The sequence below is a fragment of the Neolamprologus multifasciatus genome, chromosome 14, assembly GCF_963576455.1.
Source record: "Neolamprologus multifasciatus chromosome 14, fNeoMul1.2, whole genome shotgun sequence".
In the NCBI taxonomy this organism is placed as follows: domain Eukaryota; kingdom Metazoa; phylum Chordata; class Actinopteri; order Cichliformes; family Cichlidae; genus Neolamprologus; species Neolamprologus multifasciatus.
The window spans coordinates 40,149,024-40,173,319 of record NC_140452.1 but is presented as its reverse complement, the minus strand read 5'-3'; the positions used below and the strand labels follow the sequence as shown (position 1 = coordinate 40,173,319).

Below are 24,296 nucleotides of genomic sequence, written 5' to 3'. Positions count from 1 at the left end.
CACCTAGTCAGGTGTGGATAAAAGCATACCTGAGGCAAGCTTCCCGGGTAGCTCACTTGTCTTTGCCTTGGTGGCACCAGCCATTTTAGCCGACCTGATATTCCATTTTAAGACAAAACCTCTGTTCACCTACACTCTGGTATTCGTCTCCTTTTTTATGTTGCGGCTTTGAGCCGGGTCGTAACAGTCACTATTGTTCACATTGTGAACAGAGGTTGGATTATCAGAGAAAAATGAGAAGTACAACTGTGTGTCATCTACATAAGAATGGTAGGCTATCAGATGAGAGCTTGTAATTCAATTGAATTCTGTTCAATTTTATTTATACAACGCCAAAACACAACAGCAGTCGCCTCAAGGGGCTTTATATTGTATGGTAGATTGTACAATAATAGATACAGAGAACAATCATATGACCCCCTATGAGCAAGCACTTTGGCGACAGTGGGAGGGAAAAACTTCCTTTTAACAGGAAGAAACCTCCAGCAGAACCAGGCTCAGGGAGGGGCGGCCATCTGCTGCTACCAGTTGGGGTGAGAGAAGGAAAACAGGATAAAAGACATGCTGTGGAAGAGAGACAGAGATTAACAACAGGTATGATTCAATGCAGAGAGGTCTATTAACACATAGTGAGTGAGAAAGGTGACTGGAGAGGAAAAACTCAATGCATCATGGGAATCCCCCGGCAGCCTACGTCTATTGCAGCACAACTAAGGGAGGATTCAGGGTCACCTGGTCCAACCCTAACTATATGCTTTAGCAAAAAGGAAAGTTTTAAGCCTAATCTTAAAATTAGAGATAGTGTCTGTTTCCGGAATCCAAACTGGAAGCTGGTTCCACAGAAGAGGGGCCTGAAAACTGAAGGCTCTGCCTCCCATTCTACTTTTAAATACTCTAGGAACAACAAGTAAGCCTGCAGTGTGAGAGCAAAGTGCTCTAATAGGGTGATATGGTACTACAAGGTCATTAAGATAAGATGGGGCCTGATTATTTAAGACCTTGTATGTGAGGAGCAGGATTTTGAATTCAATTCATGATTTAACAGGAAGCCAATGAAGGGAAGCCAAAACGGGAGAAATCTGCTCTCTTTCTAGTCCCTGTCAGTACTCTTGCTGTAGCATTTTGGATTAGCTGAAGGCTTTTCAGCAAGCTTTTAGGACATCCTGATAATAATGAATTGCAGTAGTCCAGCCTGGAAGTAATAAATGCATGAACTAGTTTTTCAGCATCACTCTGAGACAGGATATTTCTAACTTTAGAGATGTTGCACAAATGGAAGAAAGCAGTCTTACATATTTGTTTAATATGTGCACTGAAGGACATGTCCTGGTCAAAAATGACTCCAAGGTTCCTCACATTGTTACTGGAGGCCAATGTAATGCCATCCAGAATAAGAATCTGGTTAGAGACCATATTTCTAAGATTTTCAGGGCCGAGTACAATAACCTCAGTTTTATCTGAATTAAGAAGCAGAAAGTTAGCGGCCATCCAAGTCTTTATGTCTTTAAGACATTCCTGCAGTTTAACTAATTGGTGTGTGTGTTATCTAGCTTCATGAACAGATGGAGTTGGGTGTCCTCTGCATAGCAATGAAAATGTATGCTATGTCTTCTAATGATACTGCCTAAGGGAAGCATGTATAATGTAAACAGAATTGGTCCTAGCACTGAACCCTGTGGAACACCATAATTAACCTTAGTGTGTGAAGAGGACTCTCCATTTACATGCACAAATTGGAGTCTATTAGATACATATGATATGCAGTGCAGTACCTGTAATACCTACAGCGTGCTCTAATCGCGCTAATGGAATATTATGGTCACCGGTATCGAACGCTGCACTGAGGTCTAGCAGGACAAGCACAGAGATGAGTCCACTGTCAGATGCCATAAGATCATTTGTAACCTTCACTAAAGCTGTTTCCGTGCTGTGATGGGCTCTGAAACCTGACTGAAACTCTTCAGTCATTCCTCTTCAGATGATCTGTTAGCTGTTTGACAACTACACTTTCGAGGCTTTTTGATATGAAAGGAAGGTTGGAGATTGGTCTATAATTAGCTAAGACAGCTGGGTCCAGGGATGGCTTTTTAAGTAAAGGTTTAACTACTGCCGGCCTGAAGGCCTGTGGTACATAGCTGATTATTAGAGATAGGTTTAGCATTAATTAATGGCAGGACTTCGTTGAGCAGTTTTGTTGGAATGGGGTCTAAAAGACACGTTGATGGTTTGGAGGAAGTAATTATTGAAGTTAACTCAGAAAGATTGATTGGAGAAAAAGAGTCTAGATTAATATCAATGGTATTGAAAGTAGCTGTAGATAATATTACATCTGTGGATGATTATTGGTAATTTTTTCTCTAATGATTAAAATTTTATTTGTGAAGAAGTTCATGAAGTCATTACAAGTTAACGTTAAAGGGATGGTTGGCTCAACAGTACTCTGACTTTTTGTCAGCCTGGCTACAGTGCTGAAGAGAAACCTAGGGTTGTTCTTATTTTCTTCAATCAGTGATGAATAGTAAGATGTTCTGGCTTTGCGGAGGGCTTTCTTATAAAGCAACAAACTATTTCTCCAGGCTAAATGGATACAGATTAAATAGTAATGGACCAAAGACAGACTTTGCGGAACCCCTGATTGAATTTTGATTTGTGCAGATCTAAAGCTGCTAACCGAAACATAAAAACTTCTACCCGTTAGAAATCTTGAAAGCCAGTCCAGAACCTGACCTGTTAAACCAACATGAAGCCTTTGAATTAGAATGTCATGGTCAAAAGCAGCAGTAAGATAAAGAACTATAACTGAAACTCTGAGTCACTGTTGATCTTCATGACTTGACACCAACTGTGAATATTTTACTTCCTCTCTTGGAAAACTGCTCCAGCAGTCCCTGTCTGCCACAAAGTTCTAGGTTCATGTCTCGCTCTATTTTTGCAGCACTTCATGGACCAACCAAACCACACTCAATGTATTGGTCAGTCTTAACCAATTCTCCAAACTTGTCTAAAAACCTCACATTCCACATGAGAATAGGGCCACTGGTCCTCTTTTATCTGCTCTGAAACCCAGTCATTTTCTCTGTTGGTCCTCCAAGAATACAGGCCTTGCTCCAGGCAAGGCACACTCAGCTGGTGGAGACTATTCATTGCCAGGAGTGTAATGTGAAGAAATACACTAACAGGCTGACAAAACTTGACTTTAAAAAGTCAAGCAGTAAGTAGCTATTTCACCTCCACATAAATCAGAGGGCAAAAAATCCCACCTTCAGCATCCAATAAAGTCATCAAAATAAAAAAACAAAACATAGCAAAAACAACTCATTATTACACTAGTGAAAAAAATCAAACAAAGCTTTTCAAAATTTTACCACAATTTACAAAGCTCTGTTTTCCAAAGCTCCATTGCCATCTCAGTATGGACATAGCAAAAGATATGTGTCAGTATATTATAAGGTCAAAGGTGAATGTTACAACATCCATCTTTTCAATTGCTTTTCAAAACCATACATTTCACACCTGAGCCTCAACTCTCGCAGCCCAGTACCAAGCGACTCACGGTCCGGTACCGGTCCGAGGCCCGGGGGTTGGGGACCGCTTTTCTACAGCATCTCTTTTGTACTGTATTCCTTCGTTTGCAGCAGATGGCGGCCACTCCTTGAGCCTGGTTCTCCTGGAGGTTTCTTCCTGTTAAAAGGGAGTTTTTCCTTCCCGCTGTCGCCAAAGCGCTTGCTTGTAGGATGGTATGATTGTTGGGTTTTTCTCTGTACGTATTCTTGTAGGGTCTACCTTACAATATAAAGCGCCTTGAGACGACTGTTGTTGTGACTTGGAGCTGTATAAATAAAACATAAAACATAGAAATGAACGCAATACACACATTCACAGTTCCCATATACTCTATACTCCTAGGTCCAGGCACCAACACTCCTAGAGGGGCAAACCACCCCGAGACACAGGAAATGATTCCCTTTACTCTAGGGTAGAGACAAGCAGACCACTCTGGTCCCACAGCAGCAGGGAAGGAGACCAGCCCTAATGAATGGTAGGTCTGAAAATATTATAGCATAGTGCCTGTTCTACGTCTAGCCAATGCTCGTCTAAGAGGGTACGTTTTAACCATCCTGAGATGTATTGTAGCCTGTTGGCCAAGAAGTCGTGGTGAAAATTAGGCAGATCACCTTTATCCTTTGTCCTTTGAAACATTTTTAAGCTAATACACAGGGGTTTATCTTTCCAAAGAAATGTAAAAATGGACGATTCCAGGGATCTAAACCGGTCTTGTGATGGTTTACTCAGTATCATTGAGAATTAATAATTAATTCTTGGTAAGACCATTATTTTAAAAGTGGGATTTGGTTTAATTTAGTTAAATCTGCAAGCTTAGGAGAGACATTAATACCTAAATATTTAATATTTCCAAATTGCAGTGGGATAGAAAAATAATTATGAAAGGAGCAATTAAGCGGAAAAACTCTCTATTTTAACCAGTTTATCGAATAATCTGAAACTCTTGAGAAAGAGTTTATTAATGCAATTACCTCAGGGTGAGTGGTTTGTGAGTGTTGGAGAAAAAGTAACACATCATCCGCATAAAGACTGATTTATATACATTCTACATTCTTCTTGCGATTTATGCCCTTAATCACTCTAGCCTGTCTAATTGTTGCTGCTAGTGGTTCCATCAAAATTGCAAACCGTAAAGGGGAGTGTGGGCAGCCCTGCTTGGTGCCCCACTGGAGACAGGGGGTGGAGGATGTTTGATCATTTGTCCTAAAATTTGCTTTTGGAATTATATAATATTTAATCCAGTTTGTGAAAGAGTTTTCAAAGCCACATTTGTGTAAAGTCGCAAATAAAAGGTTCCGTTATCTCTAGCAAATACTTTTACCACGTCTAGAGACATTATTGTGGTTTCAGTGTTTTTACTACATCAGTAATCAAATTAAGCCATTTACGTGTATTATTGATTGCCTCCCTTTTATGATACCAGTTTGTTCAGGATGTATCATGAGAGGGGTGACAGTGTATAGACAGCCTGCAATTCTGACTTTTCAGACAAAATTTGGGAGCCATTTTAACATTGTTCTCTATGGAGAAGTTGGATGGAGGAGGCTGTGCTTTGGTGAGATTTATGAAAGAACCATAATATGTACCACAATAACAATAACACTGGATGAAAGCGAACAACGGTGGCTACATTTTGTGGATAAAATGATGGCTGTAGAGTGAAAAATGTGGACACTGCAGCAGTTGAAAGACAAAAAATTCAGAATCTTTCTTAATCTTCCACTCCGACAGTTAATCAACACACTCTGTCAACATTCCGTGCAATACACACTCATTATAAACTTTGAAACGGGTGAAAAAAGACATTAACCATTGAATTAGATGATAACTTTTTGTTGAATAAAGCTGAATATTTTAAAGAATATAAAAGTTAAAAATTAGAAAAACACAAGCACAGAAATACAAGTCCAAAAGAAAAGGGATTTAACCCTTTAAAGCCGGTCGGAGCGGGCACGCTCCGTTTTGCGTAACTATTTTTAAATCCCGGTAGCACTGCAACCACATAAGCTAGCGCAAAAATTTTTTTTGCATATGAAACCAGAGGAGTTGTATTTAGATCTTATGCCATCAGCTTGTCCTAGGTCACAGTTTCCATCCACATATATCTTTGCAAAAACTGCATAAAAAGTGCATGTCTGCCATGTCTTTCCCGAAACCGGAAGTGACGTCATTTTGCGGAAATTTAGTTTTTTACCATCAGGGCCTTATGAGCCTATACTTGTGTTTTTAAAGGTTTTGTTTGACTTTATGACTTTCTGTGTTGCTTCTGGGATGCTTAGGACTCATATTGCACTGCTGGAAATAGTTTATTTTGATGCATATGCTGTTTTTTTTTTTGCAAATTTGCATTATAATATTTATTTTCGTTTTTCCTGCAGTGTATAAAAATTGGTGTATTTCAAAAATAAAACTATGAAGACACTCAAAATAAATTTCCTGTGGTGGGAAACTATTTTGTGCAACTTTTTTGTATTTACAGTTTTGAGGGATAAGCCTCTTAAATTTCTCTAACTAGAAATATATGTTAAAAAAACAAAAACGATTTAAATTTTTTTTTTTTTGTAGTTTATTGCACTTTTTTGCAATTTATGTAATTACTATGCTCTTAATGCAGACATATTTTTAAAATTTGGGCTATAATGGTTGTATTGATGTATATCAACTTGAAATGCTCCCAAAAACAGCACTACAACATGTAAAAATATAATATAAGCTCTGGCGGACTTGGTTCTGTGGTAGGTCTTAAAGGGTTAATAGTGGTTGAAGTGCTTTTCTAAGTTGATTAATGAATTACTGATGCGCTCCAACCCACAGGTTAACTGCCTAAGGTAAAGTGGAAGAGGTTTAATTTACAGAATAAACACTAATATCAATGCAAGGTGTAATGCAATGCAAAAAACTAGTGTGGTTACTATTTTAGTGGTTTACTATTTCATTTCACTTTTTATCTGATATAATAAATTGTTCTCTTTGCAAGCATCATCTATGACACCTTGTTACTGTCAGATAAACTAAAATAAGCATTATGGTACTAACATTAACATTAACAAGGTATCAATGTGACGCAGTAACTTAACTCTGTAAAATGTACACATTCAGAGTTTACACCCAAGGTCTAGGTTCCTGGTGTTTTAAATGCTCATACATTGCTGTCATTGACCAAAATCTCTGCATTACAGTCTGCATTCAGCTTCATTTTTATGCAAAATGCTCCCACACTTTTTGAGGTCTCTATCTCGTTTTTATTCTATCTATTCTATTGTTCTTCCCCCTCATGTTTTGCTGTTCGCGTTTTGTTCTGTTTTTGGTTGTATTGAGTGCTGTCTTGGCAGACAATAGCGGTGATACCGACCCATAGCTTCCTCTAGTGCAGGGGTCGGCAGCCCTGGGCATGCGTGCCACAGCTGGCACGCAAAGGGTTAACTGATAGCACGACCATAGCTAGACTGGCCCGGTATGCCCGATGCCGGTGGTGATTTTTCGTTTTTATGGGCCGATGATTTATTATTTTTTTTGTAACGGTATAAACAATGAAAGGTGGTGGATTGGCCAGATGATGGCCGATGTGTAAAAATAACTCAGTTGTTTGGTGGTGGCTATGGCAGAGCTTCCACAAAGGCCAGCAGGTGGATGAGGGAAAGTGGAGGCAGGAGGAGGAGAGACCCGAGGCGGCGGCTCTAATTATTAGAGTTGCCAACTGTCCCCTAAAAAAGGGAATCGTCGCGTATTCAGAGAAAATATTTCGTATTGAGGGGAAAAGGAATGCAGTTTGTCCCGTACTTCAGCTACAATGAAAAAGACACAAAGCTGGAGTTATTCCGCGTCTTTACGCTGCAGCTGCCTCTTCTTCTCTTCTTCTCACCCCCTCCCTCTCCTGTTGCTACTTCAGTCATGAAACTGATCGATGATCAACTGATTTGCGTCAGAAAGAGGAAACCAGCGGATGTTGCGCTAAACAACGGCAGCAGGTTTAAGCTTGATCAGCTGTTGTTAGAATTTATTTAATATTACTTTCTAGTATCAGCTGATGTTTGCTGGAGCCACAGCTGTAAAGCTGCTGGTCATGATATCGGTTTGGTTATCTGGTGAGAGGGAAACATGAAGATGAAACCAGGAGATGTCCTTACTGAATCACCAGAGCTGTGATGGAGAAACAGGTTTACCTTTTAGGTGACATGAATGAGTTAAAGGCAAGTTATGAACTGTTTCTGAGAGACAAATAACACCAGGATTTCTAAGTAGCTGACAGCTGGTAACTGCAGGGGCGGGTCTAGCAAAGTTTTGCCAGGGGGGCCAGGTAGGGCATTAACAGGGAAAGGGGGGCACAAAGAAATACTTTTCTTTCTTATTCTCATTTAAAATGTCTAGCCTTTAATAAATAGTTATCTGAATCTTACAACCAAAGTTATGGCTAAGTGTATGGCATTTCCTATAATACCTGGTGGGCTGGTCTCTAGTCAAAATGCCCAGGCTGGGTTTTTTTCCCAGTCCAGCCCTGGGTGTGACAAGCAGTGAATTAATCTGAGAAGGTGCATTAAAAAATAAATGGCCGAGCCAGCGGTGCATATCGCAAATTAGCTCGCATACACACATTAGTTGTGCTGCTTTTTAATGATGGTATCTTAGCTAACAACCCCAACTTCCAGATTTAATTTGTAATTGGCTAAAAATAACTTAGCCTACCGGTGAGAGGGATGTTGCTAGCTGGCAGTTTTTTCAAGCAATGTTGAAATTTCCACATTCCAACACTTCAAATGCTTCAGGAGCTGTCCGCTCAGTGCAGCATCAGCATCACGATAATACATGGATACATCCGTAGACTCGAGACAGAATTCACAATGTGTTTTCAGGACTTTCAGGCGTATGGACCAATGTTTTCTTTTCTGATCAAACCAGAAAGCTTAAATGAGCAGCTGGATTTGTCTCAGATTAACGGGCTGAGTTAATGCCAGTTAATGCGAAATCAAAATTCAGCTGATTGAAGTGAAAACCTTGACTCTGTAGGGGTCAAAGTTTGCAGAACTATGAAAGCAGCTGGAATCCATAGGTGTGCGTGTTCATGGAGCTTGCATTTTCACCTGCTGGACATCACTACCTGACAAGTCTAACTGTCTTCAGAACATTGCAGAGGCATTATTGACAGTATCTGGCTCTACATATCTGTGTGAGCAGATTTTCTCTCACACGAAGAGTGTCCTCAGGTACCCGTCTGAATGCTGGACACTCGGAGACCTGTGTTTCTGTGTTTCTGAGTGGAAGATGAGAGATCACATTCATGCCATATTGGCCCAGTATCTTGTTAGCTAAGATACCATTCATATCATTGTTGTGAGGAGACCATAAATAGCATTTGCATTTTCTGTTGTACAGTTCATTTGCTGTTCTTGTTATGGATAAAAAGTGTCGCTGATAGCTGCCAACAAATATAATCCTATAAAGTTGTTCTATATAGTGTGTAACTGTTAATATAGAGCGTTATTAAATTTAAAAAAACACCAGGAGAAACAAAATAAGAAACCGCCTCCTGGGAAACAACAGCAAAAACAAAAGCAAAAGGGGCAAAACACCCAGGTGCCTAAAAAATAAAACATAACCTTGACCACTGATAACATTAAACAATTTCTTCCTTCTACTGGCTTTCAAAGAAAAAGAACAACAACAAAGATGCCAACGACACATGACACCCCCCCCCCCCCCTCCCTCCAAAAAAAATATCTTGGAGACATTGTCGATGTACAACAAAAAAGGACCCCAGACCTGCTCAAAAATATCTTCTCTCCCCTTAATTCTGTACATAACCCGTTCATATAATGCCATCTTAGACATTTGTTCAGTCCATTCCCTAAGAGAACAGGGGCTAATGTTGGTAAATTGGTGAGCTCTAAACCAGGTCTCTTGTATGAAAGCCAATACTGGATCTTTAGATGGTACTGGTCTTCCCCTCTGAATGAGGAAGGCCTCTAAAGACGAGGGAGCCACAAGACTCCTCAATTGCAACCCATTATTGCTTCTCCGTAAGGGAATTATGTATCTTAACTAACTGAGAGAAACTTCGTAGCTAACTTCGTGAAAAAATTGTGGCTGAAGAGAATTGGGGGCATATATTTGACCAATGTCACTTTCCGCCCCTGTAAACATGCATCCAAGACCACCCATCTACCTTCCTGATCTGTATAATGCTTAAATACCTGAAAATCCAAGTTTCTTCTGATCAATATGACCACCCCTCTTTTTCTAGCAGAAAATGCACTAAAATAGAATTGAGCCACCCAATCTCTTTTAAGCTTTAATGATTCCACCTCATCAAGATGGGTCTCCTGAATCAGGGCTATGTCTGTCTTTTTCTGCTTCAAGTATGTGAGGATTTTCTTCCTTTTAATAACATTATGAAAACCCACTATATTCCACGACACTATTTTACACAAGTCCATGACGCCACGCAAGCCAAATTATTGTACAGATTTATCCAGAAGAAAATCCCGTTTACCCATATAACAAATCTTAAAGCCAGTTACATCAAACAACCCAGTGGTCCAGAAAATAGGTCTGTACAGAACAGTTAAAGCCATAACATTAAAACAAACAGCAAAACAAAACAAAACAAACAAAGAAAAACAACCAAACAAGAAAAAAAAAACAGTTGGGAAAAACCCAACAGTAATGAAATCGTTGGTCCGTAGCACTCAAAAATCCCATAATGGCGTCCCTCCTCACGCGCCCCCCCAAATCTCAACCGAAAGGTCGAAAGGTGTAACAAAACCCCGATCCATGAATAAGCCACAGAAGTAAACTGACCCTTAGCTGCAGCAGACGACGCACCTCGTCAAACTTCCTGCGTTTTTCTTGTACCTCCTGTGCATAATCCTGGAAAAAACGGAATCTTATGCCTTTCCAAACGATCTGCTTCTTTTTTCTGGCCCGATGGATTCTGCCTATTTCGTACCAATCTCCCATCTCAATGTCCAGAGCCTCGGACAACAGATTCTTCACGCAGTCCTCGAGATTACTGCCTTCGGTTCCTTCTCTAATACCCAATATTCTAATATTCTGCCGTCATGAAAAACCCTTGAGCGCCGTTACTTTTTCCTGCAGCCGCTGGTTCTGCATCTTCAAGTTCTTACTTATTGAGCTAGCTTTAGCCTCCTCGTCCTCCAAACGGGAGATTCTTGTCTCTGTTTCGTCCATCCTCGCATCTAGGCTATTCACAGCTTCCTTAAGAGACTCAATTCCACCTTTCACCGCCATCATGTCTTGCGCTACCTGCTCAAGCAGAGATCTTATAGAAGTCAGCTCGGCCGCCACACCATCTTGGGAAGAGCACCTAGCATCCGCACCATCAGGTGCCTCTGCCATAGTAGTTAGCGAAGTAGCCTGAGTGTTGTCGCGGCATAAGTCAGGTGGTTGCGTGTGAAGTAATGACTCTTCTGACTCATTCTACAGAATTTGCCAGGGCCAGACCCAGAGTAAATCAAATGACCGGCTCTAACGTATTTTTAGCGAGGTTTAGGGGGGAAGGAGTGCGCAGCTCCAACTTATGCTGCCATCTTGGGCGGGCGTACCACGTGACTCCAGAAAAACACATTCATGTGGTTTTAGAATGTGATGTGTTGACAATAAAATTCCACATAGATCATTATTTGCAGACTTGAGGTGTTCATTGAATGCGCTAAATTCTGAAACTCTCTGAAAATCTCTTTTGTTAGAATTCATAAATTAATACAGTCTAGACTGCTACTGACTCTGGAGAAATGTATTTGGAATGATAATCTCATTGCTAAATTGCTATTTATTTTATTGTTAGTATACCTGGTCCATTTTACATTTGTCTGATACTGACTGTTCTTGCAGTTGGCAGGAGTAATAGTGCTTGGATCCTGAAATGCTAGACAGTGGGCACTGGCCAGACATGTCTTTGGTATGTGCTGTCATGGTAATGGTGCTTCTTCCCGCTAACCTACCAGACCTTCGTTAATAGTTACAGATAGAAGAGAATGAGGATGGGGAACTCACTTATCCTTGAACTAACTGAGGCAAATGTGTGTGTGTGTGTGTGTGTGTGTGTGTGTGTGTGTGTGTGTGTGTGTGTGTGTGTGTGTGTTGTATATCCACTGGGAAAGTACATACCAGTGTAAAGCTGTGCAGTATTCTTGAATTCTAGGCAACCTTTTTTGTAGGCGCTGAAATGCCATTACTCTGGCTTGTTGGCCTGTTTGTTTTTAACGGATTTTAGGGTGCAGGAACTAATGAATTTTAGACCTGAAACCTGAGCTCACACTTGAAAAGACAGTAGGAAAGTAACGTGAGACAGGGAGAAGAGATTTTTAAATAACAAATAATAATGTAATAGGACAGAGGAGTCAGAGGAAACAAACAATATAATAGGTGTGTAGCAATAATCATAGAATATGATTATTACTGACTTTCATTTCTGAACATGACAGCAGACAAATCGCTGCTTAATTGCTGCAGAAATGTTAAGGCCAACTTTATGGACAGGTAAGAGATTATCATTAGCATCATAGTGGTGTTCTTTCAAACAGCTCTCTGATAAACAGTTTTATTTATATAGCACCAAATCAAAACAGTGGCCTCAATGGCTTTGTATTATAACCAGGTCTCTAGACTAACTTTTTGCCACAGCTGCACTGGTGCGCCTAGGTGCACCAGGACAAAAGTTAGGCGGACCCAAATTTTTCAACCACATCACTTAATACCGCAGTTTTACATGTGCACTTTTTTTTGGGGGGGGGGGGGGGGGGGGGGGAATTGATGTCCATACAGACAATATTGATTTGTAAATGATTAACTAACAATCTTGTGTTTTTGGCTGCTGCCTGCCGCTGAAAGGCGACACTTGGGCGGTGCATTTATCATGACATATATGTTTTCTGGATAAGATAAGATAACCTTTATTAGTACCACACGTGGGAAATTTGTTTTGTCACTGCAGGAAGTGGACAGTGCAAATGTTATATAGCAAAAATTAGAATACAATACGAATAATATCTGTGGGCGATCGTGGCTCAACAGTTGGCAGTTCGCCTTGTAATCGGAAGGTTGCCGGTTCGAGCCCCGGCTTGGACAGTCTCGGTCGTTGTGTCCTTGGGCATGTCACTTCACCCGTTGCCTACTGGTGGTGGTCAGAGGGCCCGGTGGCGCCAGTGTTCGGCAGCCTCGCCTCTGTCAGTGCGCCCCAGGGTGGCTGTGGCTACAATGTAGCTTGCCATCACCAGTGTGTGAATGTGTGTGTGAATGGGTGGATGACTGAATGTGTAAGGCGCTTTGGGGTCCTTAGGGACTAGTAAAGCGCTATACAAATACAGGCCATTTACCAGTATACAGGGTGGGCCATTTATATGGATACACTGTAATAAAATGGGAATGGTTGGTTATATTATTTTATATTTTATTTTTGGTTCAATTTCTTATTTATATACTTTATCTTTTAGCTTTATCTGTTCTTAGTACTTAGTACTTGTTCTTATGTTCCCTTCTATTACCGTATAATTAGTGTCCTTAACCTGATGACATATGTGGTACTTTGTTAATAGTCTTTTATTTAATGTCTTAATTTTCCTGTTTTTATTGTAAAGCACTTTGGTGTACCGCTGGTCTTTTAAACATGCTATACAAATAAAGTTGTATTGTATTGTATATTAAAGTCCTGTTTGTGGCACATATGTGAGGGGGCAAACTCCTCAAGATGGGTGGTGACCAGAGATGGGCAGTAACGTGTTACAAGTAACGCGTTACTGCCGCGTTACGATTACTTTTTTCAAGTAACGAGTAAAGTAAGGGATTACTATTGCAAAAACGGTAGTGAGATTACCGTTACTTTCCCGTAGGAACGCTGCGTTACTAAAACCGTGATTTTTTTTTTTTTTTGCAAGATTGTCTCATGACAGTGCCGTAAGCAAATGTGACGTTCATGACGACAACTGTGTGCAGATCAACAATGGATAATATATCAAGTGCGGGAGAGAGTATGAGCGTGCAGCGTTTAAAGCGTGAAAGTACTGACCTTACTTTAAGTTTGATTCCATAAAAAGTGACAAAAACATTAGCGTCCGTTGTGCGTGGGAAGAAAACTTCTTTTTACAGCGAAAAAATCCCCCTAAACTTCCAAGCAAGCACCAAGTGCGCAACGACGTTATGGGAAATTCACAGAGAAACTCGCAGATTCTTCTACTGACCGCTGCGGCACACCTGCACCAGAGTAAACCTCCGCCTACCGCACTCCTGCTTTACAGGTGGAAATAGAGCCAAAGGACCGCTAGTCTTTGACTTTATTTATTTTCTGCTGTGTTTTACTTGCATCTATTTGAAAGAGTGAGTGTAAACACAAAAAAAAAATTTTATTTTATGTTCTGGAATGTGCAGAAAATAGGTTTAAATTTTAAATAAATTTCTTCCAGTCAGAGAATGTTGCATATAATTAAATTTTTGCTTGATGCATTAAGTTAAAAGATTAAAACTAATAAAACAAGTTTTAAAAAGGGACTTTTCCATTTGATTACATTTTGTATTATAGATTATGCAGAAAAAGTAGAATTGGGCTGAAAGATCTATCGCTTTATCACCTATTCAGGTTGTAAATCGTGTTTTTAAAAAGTAACTAAGTAACTAAGTAATTAATTACTTTTGAAAATAAGTAATCAGTAATTAGTTACTGATTACTTTTTTCAAGTAACTTGACCAACACTGGTGGTGACCATGGTGGCCATTTAGAAGTCGGCCATCTTGGATACAACTTTTGTTTTTTCAATAGGAAGAGGGCCATGTGACACATCAAACTTATTGGCAATGTCCCAAGAAAAACAATGGTGTGCTTGGTTTCAACGTAACTTTATTCTTTCATGAGTTATTTACAAGTTTCTGACCACTTATAAAATGTGTTCAATGTGCTGCCCATTGTGTTGGATTGTCAATGCAACCCTCTTCCCCCACTCTTCACACACTGATACCAACACCGAAATGCCAGCACAGGCATCCAGTATCCATAGTTTCAGGTGCTGCACATCTCGTATCTTCACACCATAGACAATTGCCTTCAGATGACCCCAAAAATAAAAGTTTAAGGGGGTCAGATTGGAAGACCTTGGGGACCATTCAACTGGCCCACGACGACCAATCCACTTTCCAGGAAACTGTTCATCTAGGAATGCTCGGACCTGGCACCCATAATGTGGTGGTGCACCATCTTGCTGGAAAACCTCAGGGAACGTGCCAGCTTCAGTGCATAAAGAGGGAAACACATCATCATGTAGCAATTTCAAATATCCAGTGGCCTTGAGGTTTCCATTGATGAAGAATGGACCCACTATCATTGTACCCCATATACCACACCAAACCATCACTTTTGTTGTTCCAACAGTCTTGGAGGGATCCATCCAATGTGGGTTAGTGTCAGACCAGTAGCGGTGGTTCTGTTTGTTAACTTCACCATTCACATAAAAGTTTGCCTCATCACTGAACAAAATCTTCTGCGTGAACTGAGGGTCCTCTTCCAATTTTTGTTTTGCCCATTCTGCAAATTCTGTACGCTGATCTGGGTCATCCTGCTGCTGTAGCTGGAGTTTGTAAGGGTGCCATTTGTGAATAGCTAATATCCGCCGAAGGGATGTTCGACTAATGCCACTCTCCAGTGACATGCAGCGAGTGCTACGCTGTGGGCTCTTGCTGAATGAAGCTAGGGCAGCCACTGATGTTTCTTCATTAGTGACAGTTTTCTTGCGTCCACATTTTGGCAAATCCAACAATGAACCAGTTTCACGAAACTTAGCAAGCAGTTTGCTAACTGTAGCATGGGAGATGGGTGGTCTCGTAGGGTGTCTTGCATTGAAATCTGCTGCAATGACCGGTTACTGCGTTCACCAGATATCAACACAATTTCGATCCCCTCCTCACGTGTTAACCTCTTCAACATGTCAATGGCTGTGAACAAAGAGAAACTTGTAAATAACTCATGAAAGAATAGAGTTACGTTGAAACCAAGCACACCATTGTTTTTCTTGTGACATTACCAATTTGTGTCACATGGCCCTCTTCCTATTGAAAAAAGTTCTATCCAAGATGGCCGACTTCTAAATGGCCACCATGGTCACCACCCATCTTGAGGAGTTTGCCCCCTTACATATACTAATGTGCCACAAACAGGACTTTAATATCACCAACCATTCCCATTTTATTACGGTGTATCCATATAAATGGCCCACCCTGTACTGTACACAACTGTACAGAATAGAATAAAATAACATACTATAGACAGTAGAATAAAATAGAATAAAATATACAATAGCATAAAAATTAGAATGCAAATTCTATATACAACTGAGTAAAAGTACAACTTTGTCAGAAAAGAGTATTGCACTTAGTCTTATTGCACATGTGTGGGTTTGTGTATGTTTGATCAGCTGCAAAAGTCTTTGTTGTACAGTCTGACAGCAGTGGGGAGGAAAGACCTGCGAAATCTCTCCATCCCACATCGTGGGTGCCGCAGCCACTGAAGGAGCTGCTCAGTGCTGTCAGAGTCTCCTGCATGGGGTGGGAGATGTTGTCCAACAGGGATGACAGCTTAGCCACCATTCTCCTGTCACTCACCACCTCCACTGGGTCCAGAGGGCATCCTAGAACAGAGGTGGCCCTGCGGACCAGCCTGTTCAGTCTCTTCCTATCCCCGGCAGACATGTTGCCACTAGGGATGGGTATCGTTTAGGTTTTATCCGATACCGGTGCCAAACCGGTACTTTTGAAACGGTGCCGGTGCTTAAACGGTGCTCAAACGTTTAAGCTTAAAGAATGGAAAACACAAAATTGGTCCAAAAACCTCTCATGTTTAGCTGTTTTCCACTTTTTCTTTGGTCATTTTAGCCTTTTTGGCCAGGGTGAAGGGAGTATCTGCCATCTAACAAGAAGACAGCCGCATGTAACTATGATGGTGTTTGCTAGTTCACCTTACATGCATTAATGTAATAACGTGGTTAGCCTACTCAACGTAAATTACACACGAACAACATTAAGCTACTCACGCAGAGAAGAACGGCTGCTGCTGCCATCATCATCCGTCATCATTTCTGCTACACTGGCAGGGCTAGGGGCCAGGACTCTCCTCTTCGGGTTTTTTGGGGGATGTTGCAAACTCCGGGTCCGAAAACAGGCAACCCACAAGCAGCAGATGTGCACGGTGTGAGGTCTTGCAGCAAGCTATCAAATACGGCGCATTTCTCGGCTTTAAAAAAAAAAACGCTATGCGTCGCCAGGTGTTTCATCGGATTTGAGGTGTTACCTCCTTTGACAGTATCACAGTATCACCTTAAAGCACTTGTTGCAGGCTGCTGAGTTTGCTTATTTTGCTGTGAAGCACAGCCAGACTTTTGACCGCTTCACCTTGGGCATTTTTAATCTGTAGCTCTGCTCTAAAAGAACATACGTACCTGGGCCCGCCTACTATCCTCGGAAACGTAAAATGATTGGCTAGAATCTAAAGTGTATCATTCCATACCAGTTGGTGGCAGTAATGCACCTTTCAGTTGTTTGCCAACCGCCAATACAAATGTAAGGAAGAAGAAAGTGTATCACAGCTCAGGAAAAAAAAGCACCAAAATAAAGCACCGAAATGTGCGCTGATTTTCGGTCTGGTTACTACCGTTTATGTCAGAACCGGTGCCATCATGGCACCGGATACCGGTACCCATCCCTAGTTGCCACCCCAGCAGACCACACCATAAAAGATGCCTGAGGAGTCATAGAAGGTCTTCAGGAGTGGCCCCTTCACTCCAAAAGACCTGAGTCTCCGCAGCAGGTACAGCCTGCTCTGTCCTTTCCTGCACAGGGTGTCTGAATTATGAGTCCAGTCCAGTTTGTTGTTCAGATGAACACCAAGGTACCTGTAGCTGTCTACAGCCTCAATGTCCATACCTTGGATGTTCAGTGGTTACAGTGGAGAGTGTTTGTGCCTGCGGAAGTCTACCACCAGCTCCTTGGTTTTATTAGTGTTGATCTGGAGGTAGTTCAGCTGGCACCAGTCCACAAAGTCTTGTGTCAGTTCTCTGTACTCCTTGTCGTCCCCATCAATGATGAGGCCGACTATTGCAGAGTCATCAGAGAACTTCTGCAGGAAGCACTGGGTGGAGATGTGGGAGAGGTCTGCAGTGTAGATGGTGAAGAGGAACGGAGCCAGAACCGTTCCCTGTGGGGCCCCTGTACTGCAGACAACCCTGTCCGACCCACAGCCCTGAGTTCTCACATACTGTGGTCGGTCGGTGAGGTAGTCCAAAATCCAGGTAGTGAGGTGATGGCCCACTCCTGAGTTCTCCAGCTTGTCCTTCAGGACTGTGGGAAGAATGGTGTTGAAGGCACTGGAGAAATCAAAGAACATGATTCTTACAGTGCTCCCAGCGGTCTCCAGGTGAGAGAGGGAACGATGTAGGAGGTGAATGATGGCATCATCCGCTCCAATGCCAGGCTGGTAGGCAAACTGAAGTTTGATGAGCTCACCAGGCACCGAAGCTGAGCCAGGACCAGCGGCTCCAGGGTCAGAGCCACCGGCCTGTAGCTGTTGAGGTCCTTGGGGCGTGATGTCTTTGGCACTGGTACAACACAGGAGGTTTTCCAGAGCTGTGGGACTCTCCCCAACCTCAGGTTGAAGATGCGCTCCATCACCCCACACAATTGGTCCACGCAGGACCTGACGACCCTTGAGCTGATGCCACCTGGGCCCGCTGCCTTCTTGGCTTTAATCCTCCTAACCTGGGTGGTTGAGAGAGACAGGCTGGAGCCTTGTGTTGAGTGTGCATTGGATGCTGTTGTTGGGGGTGGGGAGGAGTGAGCAGGGTGAGTAGAGGAGGTGTGAAGTGTCTGAGGTGTCAGAGGTGGAACAACAGCAGTGGGGGTGGGTGAGTCTGCAGCCGATGCTGAAGACTGCCTCATGGATGAATCAAATCTGTTGAAGAAATGATTCAGTTCATTTGCCCAACTCACATCCCTCCCAGGCAGAGAGTTCTGATGTTTGTGGCCTGAGATGGTTCTGAGGCCTCTCCAGACTTCGCCAACGTTGTTTTGCTGAAGCTGGTTCTCCATCTTCTGCCTGTAGCTGTCCTTCCCATTCCTTATCAGTCCCCTCAGCTCTCTAAAAAACACTAAAGCTATTCTGTTATACCTGTATGCAAAAAATACACTGCACCCAAAATATTTTATAGTTCAGCAATACTGATCAATCTAATGAACTTAAACCTACTCCATCCTCCCTATTCTGGTATTTGAAAGAGTAAGCAACCTAACTAATAGGGTTCTAAAACTCCCAGCAAAAAAAAAAAAATAGGGAGCCACCCACCCTCCACCTCATGATGCTTAATTGACGTAATCAACTTTAATTTGATGCAGTGTAGAAGAAATGCACAGAAATCAATTATTTTTCAAGAATAATTAAATAGATTCAACATCTTTCTTCAACAGAATTGCAGACTGCACAGATGGTTCCCAAAGGAAAAAGTACTATAGCTTACTAGGATATATTAGACTTGATAGTTACTATATACAGTAATGGACTTCTATACATTTTACATCAGATTAAAACTTTAGGTGTAAGATTCAGATAATTATTTATTAAAAGCTAGACATTTTAAATAAGAATAAGAAAGAAAATGATGTCTTTGTGCCCCCTTTTCCCTATTAATGCCCTATCGGCCCCCCTGGCTAAACTTTGCTAGATCCGCCCCTGCACAGTTACCAGCCGTCAGCTACGTAGAAAAAGATCCTGGTGTAGAAAGTAATATTAAATAAATTCTAACAACAGCTTATCAAGCTTAAACGTGCTTCTGTTGTTCAGCTGGACTCGCGACACAAAAGCCAATCAGCTGATCATTGATCAGTTTCATGATTGAAGTAGCAACAGGAGAGAGAGAGGGAGAGAGAGAAGAGGCAGTCGCTCCATATATCGGTTGTTAAGCTTAACGCGGGAATGCTTTACAAACATTCAGAGATGAACTTACACACTTGCTTTACTTCTCTCTGGGATAAGTTCCTCGGAGATTAATGCCGGATTGGTAACGAGGCTACAAATACACACAGCCGCTCTATCACGTGAGCACACTGCTGCGACGTGCTACGGTTATGAGCCGAGTTACGCCATGTCGCAAGTTTTGTGAGGTGCTTTTTTGATATTTAATGGATCGGATGACATTTTCTTTTTTCTCTCCGATATCCGATCCAGTAATTTACGTCAGTATCGGACCGATACCGATACGTAATATCGGATCGGTCCATCTCTACTTTTTATAGCAGATAACCTTAAAAATATTCTGCAATTTTCCATAATTTTAAAACATTTAAATTTCTTCAGTATTGAACAGCAGAAATTAGGCTTTCTTGTCCAAGGACATTTAAGTTAAAAAAAAAGAAAAGAAAAGAAAAAAAGACAGCAGCTGACAGCGCTGTAAATAACGCTAGACTGGTCGGTAATAAGCGAATGAATAATGCCAAAAACAGAGATTTGAGATGGGGAACTGTTCTTGAAGTACACAGAGAGAGAGAGAGAGGGCTGTGCATGAAGTGTGATTTTTATCGTGGTGGAAGCAAAACAGCAAAAGTCAGAGGGAATTCATGACGATGTTTATCAAATGTTAAGCGTAGTTTGCTGCTTCTTTTGCTGCTGGTTCAGTGAATTTTGGTTGGAGAGAGACAAAACCTGCAGCTCAGAATCTAGCGCAAAAAAGATGTAAACACAGCGCGGACCCGACACATCAGAATCAGTGAGCTGTCTGCTTCCAGCCTCGACTGCGTGAGTGAGTGTACAGGCTGTCAGGTGAGAAACCCGAGAAAGAGAAAGCTGATTCCGATGCGTCTGCACTCTGTGTTTACTTCTTTATGCAGAATCCGTGTACCTGCACTAGTTTACTGTTTGGTGGTTGTTGAAATTGTTTTGTGAGCTTTAATCTGGCGTTTCTGGCAAAATACATTTATATTTAAAAGGATTTAATGAATCGATATCGCTTTATTCAAGCTACTCACCTCTATGTGCCTGCACTTTCAACCGGACCACGGCCTATCAGAGAGGTCCCACCCCTTACTATCTCTGATTGGTTTAGACCACGACAGGGGCATAATGTGTGTTTGTTGTTGACCACATGGAGACTTTCAGAGTTGCGGAGTCTTTTTTTTTTTTTTACTCGAAGAGTTTGTTGCACCGGTGCGACCTAAGATTTTTTTTTAGTCGCACCATTGAAAAATTTGGTCGCATTTCCGACCAAAATGGTCGCACTCTAGAGCCCTGATAACGTAATAATACTGTAAAAATCTATAGCTAACTATCCAAGTCAAAGCTTTTTTGTTTATTGAGCATGTTTTTAGTGGAAAGTAGATACGCCTCAAGGGAAGGAGGGAGAATTCCCAGCTGAAAGCAGCAGTTTTGAGTGGCTGTATCTGTATTTCATATGCTTTTTGTCTTCTGTATATATACACACGCAAATGTGTGTGTGTGTGTGTGTATAGATAGATAGATGGATAGATAGATATTGCGCATACTGGGATCTGCTGGAGCCAATCGGCAAGCTTGGGAGTCACTGCACCTAGCGCTCTGATTACCACTGGGACCACTGTTACCCTCACCCTTTTTTATATATACATGTGTGTTTGTATGCTTGTATAAACATTTGTATATACAAGCATATAAACACATGCATGTGTGTGTATATATAGATGTCTTATAATCTTTTTATCTCATTTATTTTACCAACACTTGGTGTCTTTTAAAAGTGCTATACAAATAAAGCTGACTTGACTTGACTTCTTTCAGTACAGGCTAATGTCCTAATCAAAATGCTTCCAAACCACAGCGATTCAATATATGTTGCCTGTTTCACTTCTTAGCTTGTAAGTTCACCACATTTGGATGCAGAGAGAGTTTGGTCTGCAGCCCTGGTGAATGTTGAGTGGCTGATAATTCCTAGACCCGGGGAGGAGTATTTCTGGTCAACTCATGAAGGAAGAAACCTTTTATTTCTGATCTCTACCGCATAGATACTTGTTTGTATGGTAAAGAAAAAAACTATTCTGTTTGCTGCTTCACATTACCTTGTTGCCTCAGTCAGCTTTTCACCGAGAGTATGTATGCATATGTGCCTGTGTCCATGCATATGTGCCTGTGTCCATGCATATGTGCGCTTAACTTTACATGCTGATAACATCTTTCTATAGATGCATAAAGGTTTTATGACCAGCAGGCTTGCCAGCAGGACTGTTTCTCTGAGTTACATGTTAACCTATAGCTGTGTATTAGCAAGGTCAGACAAAGCAACATTAGCTGTCTTTCCAGTAGAAGTTGCTGGTTGCCGTTTGCCATGTATTTCAAGGCTAATTAGCCTGTAATAAAAAGCTAATGACAGGGTGTTTAGAGCTGACAGTAAGTGAGACTTCTCTCAAGAATGATGCTATTTTTCTGTGTGGCTGATGTGGTGTGTGTGGCAGACATTTAGCTGACACAAGCTTGTGGGATTTGCTGGTATAGTAACAACATAGCAATTATGCAGCAGAATGATGAAAAATTATTTTAAGCTCACATTGTTTACAGTGTTTATAAGAAGATCTGAAGAGATGGAAAGTTTGATGAATAATTATCATTTTGAAACTTGTATATCCTCAGAAACCACATCTGTCCAACAATGACAAAATAATATCAAATACAGCTCAGAACTGTCAACTGTTTACATTTTTCAGCAGACGGAGTCTAATATTAAGCTTAATGCTTAATGTTGTGTACTGTTGAATGAGAAAAGGTACTAAAGTTTTTTCTTACTTCTTTAAATTAGACAAAACTGGCATGTTGAGGTGCCCAATTCTTACAGAGGGATATTTGCAGCATTTGAATTAATATAGGCATAATATAGTATATATTATAATTATCAGAATACAGAACTCGTAACATGCAAGGGTTAAACCTTTGCTACAGAGCTCGTGCTCCAACTGCCCATCTGCAGCTCACTCTGCAAAGGAGCTGCACCCAGCTACATTGGAGGGTTTTTTAAGCATGAACTGTCTTTTTAAGGTCATGCCAGGGCATCTCAGTTGGATTCAGGTCAGGACTTTGACTAGGCTACTGCAAAGTTTTTGTTTTGTTTCTCTTAATCCATTCAGAGGTGTACTTGCTGGTGTGTTTTGGATTGTTGTTCTTCTGCAGAACCCAATTGTGCTTCAGCTTGGGGTCATAAACAGATGGGCAGACATTCTCTTTCAGGATGTTTTGATAGACAGCAGAATTCATGGTACTATTTACCACAGCAAGTCGTCTAGGTCCTGAGGCAGCAAAACGGCCCCGGACCATCACATGTATTTTACTGTTGAAATAATGATCGCTTTCTGAGAGCTGTGTTATTTGACGCCAGATATTATGGAACACACACCTTCTAAAAAGTTCAACTTTTGTCTTATCAGTCCACATAGTATTTTCCCAAAAGACATTAGGAGTTCATCAAGATGTTTTCTGGCAAAACTGAGAGGAGCCTCTATGTTCTTTTTGTTCAGCAGTGGTTTTCGTCTTGGAACGCATGCCATGCATGTCATTTTTGCCCAGTCTCTTTCTTATGGTGGAATCATGAACACTAAGGCAGGTGAGGCCTGCAGTTCTTTGGTTGTTGTTCTGTGGTCTTTTGTGACCTCTTGGACCAAAAGTACCCCAGGAGCTGCGCTCTTGGGGTAAATTTGGTTGGCTGGCCACTCCTGGGAAGTTTCACCACTGTTCTGTGTTTTCACCATTTGTGGATAATAGCTCTCACTGTGGTCTGCTGGAGTCCCTCAGCTTTAGAAATGGCTTTATAACATTTTCCACACTGAGAGATCTCAATTATTTTGTTTCTCATTTGTTCATGAATTTCTTGGATCGGTATTCCTTGATTGAGAACAGGTGTGGCAGTAATCAGGCCTGGGTGTGGCTAGAGAAATTGTACTCAGCTTTCCAAAGATGTGATACATCACAGTTAATTTATGATATAACTGTGTGCATCAAGGTGCTTTATGTTGTAAGGTAAAGACATTACAGTAATACAAAGAAAACAGAGAAAACCCTAACAATCATGAGCAAGTATTTTGGTGACAGTGGCAAGGTTTCTTCCTTCTAACAGAAAAAACGTCCAGATAAACCAGGCTGGAAGACAGGACAAAAACAGGCTGTAAAAGATAGCCAGCGATTAATAATAACTAATCAATAAATGCAGAATGAGCGTTTCTTCTTCACTCATCTTTTTTCAGTCCGTTATACCTCTGTTAGCTACACTTCTAGCAATTTTTCAGCTTCCACTGCTTTGTCATTTGCCATTGCTCATTTTGCTAGCGGCAGCTGTCTGCTATAAATTTTGGCAGAACCATGCCTTTCAGGAAAGACAGCAATAAACCTAAAATTGTGAACTGGTACTATATAAATAAAATTAATGGTAATAGTATTTCAGATGTTGCAATGACAGAATCCCTTAAATTGTTTCTACTCCAAGTACAAATAGGGAAAAACAACCATTTGTATGTATTATTACTGTATTAGCTAAGATACGTAGTGACTCTGCCAAAAGTGAACAAAAACCGATTGGAAGGGTTATTTCAGTACTGAGGCATAATTAGTGTGCCTCAGTTGACAGTTTAATAATGTCAGAGAAAAAGAAGAAAAAGTGATATTTTCTGCATTTCTCTTAGGATTATCGTCACATTTTTCACTCACGAATGCCTACTGAATTTTATTTAAATGCACGCTC

General features: G+C 41.2%; 1 protein-coding gene across 6 annotated transcripts in view; it reads left to right on the top strand.

Annotated features, from left to right (window-relative positions):
- fat3a (FAT atypical cadherin 3a) overlaps nucleotides 1–24,296 on the top strand; it is a 175,588-nt gene that overhangs the window by 18,643 nt on the left and 132,649 nt on the right. The window lies entirely within an intron of this gene.